Source organism: Rutidosis leptorrhynchoides, chromosome 9 (assembly GCF_046630445.1).
Source record: "Rutidosis leptorrhynchoides isolate AG116_Rl617_1_P2 chromosome 9, CSIRO_AGI_Rlap_v1, whole genome shotgun sequence".
Taxonomy (NCBI): Eukaryota; Viridiplantae; Streptophyta; class Magnoliopsida; order Asterales; family Asteraceae; genus Rutidosis; species Rutidosis leptorrhynchoides.
Window position 1 is genome coordinate 341610557 of NC_092341.1, and position 4616 is coordinate 341615172.

The following is a 4616-nucleotide window of genomic DNA, read 5'->3' on the forward strand; positions in this document are numbered from 1 at the left end:
TTTTACATACTAGACACGAGTACTTAAACTTTTTATGTGTGTGAGTGATATACCGGCACAAATTTTCCCCTTAGCTCGGTAACGTTTAACTATTAGTTTATGAACCGGTAGACGCGAATCTTAGATATGGATCCATAGGGTTTGATATCCCCACTCGGGCTAGTCGCGCTCGCATTTAATGGGTGTTTAATATTTCGTCTATTTTAACGCACTCGCCAAGTGTACTTTTAGGGGGTGATATATTATTTTACGTTAAGTTAGTTACCAAGTGCCCACGGTTAAGCATATACTTTTCATACTGTTTTGAATACGAAATCTCGTGGTCTACATTACATTACTGATTACAAACAAACTATAGCTCACCAACATTCGTGTTGACATTTTAAAGCATGTATTTTTCAGGTGCCTAAACATTGTGGCTTCCGCTGTTAGACTTTCTGTTATAGTCTTGGTGTTATAGACTTGCTGTTCAGACTCGCTGTGTTAGACTTCCGCTGCATTATTTAGAGATGTCTCAATCATAGAACTTTTATTTTTGCATTCACAACTTATGTTATTTTTGAACAAATGGCTTGTAATGACCTTTGTGTCACGTACTTATGTTGATGCTTTCTATTCATAGAAGCACGTTATCTTTTATAAAACTTTAGACGTTGGTAAAGACGTTATCTTTTCATGAATGCAAAACTTGTTTTAAAACAGCATATAGTGTTATATCGTGTAATGGACCTGTTGTTGATGATCCGTACACATGGATTTTGTACGGGGCGTCACATTTGGTATCAAAGCATTGGTTGTAGGGAATTAGGTTGCATTAGTGTGTCTTGACCGAGTCGAGTAGGATTCACTAATAGGACTAATCTACAACATGCTCGTTTACTTGTTTCTGCGGAACTGCTGCATGCTACTGCTTACTTTTACTTCTATATGATCTTGTTGTATGCTATTGCTTATTCTCGCTACTGCATGCTACTATCTGCTTTTGATTGCATGTTACTTCGGTATGATACTATTATTATTGCCATGCTATGTACTGCTATAGATGATCTAGGCTGCTGTTTCTTGCTACATGTCTGCTATTCGCTGTACCGACTTTGAGAATTTATCTTTCCTAGTTCGGATATTTTTCTGAACCCTTTTCCCACTCATCTAACCCTAAGAACTAGTAATGTAATCCACCTGTTACTACCGTTCCACCATTCCAGAGATCAAAATATTACTTCACGCAATACAGGAAGAGTACCCCTCGGATTACACGCCCACTAAAGTTGATCCTCGGAGGAGGAGATATGTAAGGACTTGTCGGAGTAACCGCACATCGCCTCACCCCCCAAGCTCACCCTAATTAGCCAAGTACAACGTATGAACATTAGAAGGTTGTTCAGTTTCTGCAAGTTGACCCGTATCCCGTACGCTTTCATGACCGTCACTTATCTCTTTCATCCTTCACTACTACTCGACGATCTAACGACACTTCTGGACTTAGGTCCCTAACTCTCTTAGGCATTGAAGAAGTCGGGAAGGCATCTCCTTTCACAAGGTTAGAGTATCTTCTACTGATGCTCAGTCATACCCAAAGACTTGGGAGTCGCCTCAAGACATATCGTATTAATACTTGCTACACGTACAACTCGACACGAGACCCAGATTGAATTTCTAGAAAGGAACCTAACGACATTACCTGAACCCAAACATTTTGAAGAAAATTTTGGGATATTTAGGCATTGATGCATGACTTACGGAACCTACCCACCCACACCGAGAAGCTGTGAGATTAATTATGTAGATTTTGTTTTGAGATAGCATAGATAAAGGACCATTAGATGAAACTGAGTAGAACTTGAAGTGATCACGTTACATTGACCATATGGAGTGATATTGGAATGAACGTACGATTTAGTACAATATAATGACACCCGACCAGCCTGATTATATTGAAGTAAATCATGCAGAAGTTCCAATGTTATTACCTAAGGAATATGAAGTGATTCAAAGAAAATTTTGGTAGGAACCACTTGAGTATACACATTATGGTCTGTTAGAGGTAGGGAAAGAATAACCACGTAGCCCAGATACTGTACAAGGAGGATCTTGATTGCAGAATTGATAACCCAAAAATTTGTTATAGATATAGACACCCTGGATACTTAAGGAAAAAGTTCTCAAATAGGAAAAACTTTGGACTTACTTGCGGTAGAGCAATTGTTATCTCAGCTATGGAGACTCGCATGGATCCTGATTTTTGGTTAGGGTACGTTTCATTACAACGTTTTATTGTCTCGAAGTTTTTTAATACTAGAGCGATAGAAAACTTATATCTAAGAACCTTAGTGTTATGACTAATAAGCCATTAACAACCATGAGAGTTAAGTATTCTACATGACAAGCTAATAGTAAGCTGGCAGAGATAGAGGAATAATTTAAGGTAGTACCTTAAAATTTACAGGTGGGTCATCTGGAGATGACCTCATGTCAACAAAACTTGGAAGTTTTAAAGTAGTAGTTGGAAAGGATTAGTTACCTACGCACAAGCAGATGTTATTTGAGAAGATTGATAGAAATTTTCACGGTAGTATAATAAGATTTGGTTGGAATGAACTTTAAGATTAACCTAACACCCATCAATTTGGGAAGCTTGATGTAATAGTTGGAATGGACTTTATGATTAACCTAATACTCATCAAGTTAGGAAGCTTTGATGAAATAGTTGGAACGGACTGGCTTTCAAGGATGAAAGTGAAAGTTATTTATAGTGAGAAGATTATTCGTATACCTCGCTAGAATGGTGAGCCATTAATAGTTTACGGGGAGAGAAGTAGCCCGAAGCTGAACCATATTAGTTGCATGAAGGCACAAAAGGTCATGAGAAAAGTGCATTTTGCTATTTTGGCACATGTGAAGAAATTGGAGACTGAGGAGAATATTGCTCAAGAACGCCTGAACATTCTCGTCTCTTGATTCGAGGTTAAATAGACTGGACTCCGATATTTCGTCGGAAGAATTTGGGTACCTAGTTGTGAGGTTGTACGAGGCCTTATTCTAGACGAGACCCATAAGTCACGGTATTCGATTTATCCCGGAGCTGGTAAGATGTACCACGATCTCAAGGAACAATATTGGTGGCTGAACCTTAAAAAGGACATTACTACTTATGTTGGGAAGTGTCTGACTTGTTCCAAGGTCAAAGCCGAACACCAAAAGCCATCTGGGTTACTTTAACAACCCGAAATCCCACAATGGAAATGAGAAGGAATAACAATGGATGTCATCACGAAGCTACCGAAAACGGTAGGCGGTTAAGACACTATCTGGGTTATTGTTGACCATCTCACCAAAACTGCTCACTTTCTAACAATGAAAGAAACCGATACAATGGACAAACTTGCAAAACGATACATAAAGGAAATTGTAACCCGTCACTTCAGCGATTCAAATTCTATATTAAAGACTACCCAGGAATCTTATTTGATACTCATTCTTACGCGACTCTAAATCCTAACTTATTCCGAGAGATTTCTTATTTGATGATAATCACACCATCATCTTTCTTACTTCGATATTAGTCATACCAGTTCAAAATTTCTTTTCCAAAATCAATGGGTGGTTAATTCTCATCCTCATACTCTCTCATTCGTATCTCACTTATAAGAAACAGCTTCACACTTAAGCATTTTTGGTCGAAGGACTTATGCCCTACTAATAGTCATCAACCACATTTAAATTCAATAGTTTTCATTACTGTGACGACCTAAAAATTTCCGAACAAATTTAAACTTGATCTTTATATGGTTTCGACACGATAAGCAAAGTCTGTTAGGTTGAGTCTCAAAAATTTTGAACTGTTTCGTATATTCATTCATATATTCATTTGACCTTCGACTGTTCTCGACGATTCACGAACAATTGGTTGTAAATTAATATATATAGATATATATGTACAAATATAAAAGTGCATAATGATAAAAATACAATTTAATCATTCGAATTAAAATGAATCTATATGATTTCTACATGTAGTTAATATTATATGTATATTGTAATATATATAAAAAATATATGAATATTAAATGTTCAACATATATTAATTATATAAGTATCAACTATTACATAATTAATATTATGTAATATTAATATAATAAATTTAATTACAAGAAAAATATAATTGTTATACTTATTACTTTCATTATTATTGTTAACATCAATATTATTAATATGATTATTATATTTAGTATTATTAGTATTAATAGACAATAATACAAATTATAATCATTATCATTAATAATATTATTATTACCATTATTTTTATTACTCTTATTATTCTTAGTATTATTTTGATACTATCATTATTATTATTTCTATTATTATTATTACTAAATTATTAACAGTACTTTATTTATAAACTAGTAGTAACACAGATATATAATACAGATATATATATATATATATATATATATATATATATATATATATATATATATATATATATATATATATATATATATTGATATATACAGATATATTATATGAATCAGTATCATTGTTGTAATAATATAATTATTAATTTAGATTAATAAATAAGGATTACAATATCAACTTCAATTATACAGAATTAAAAT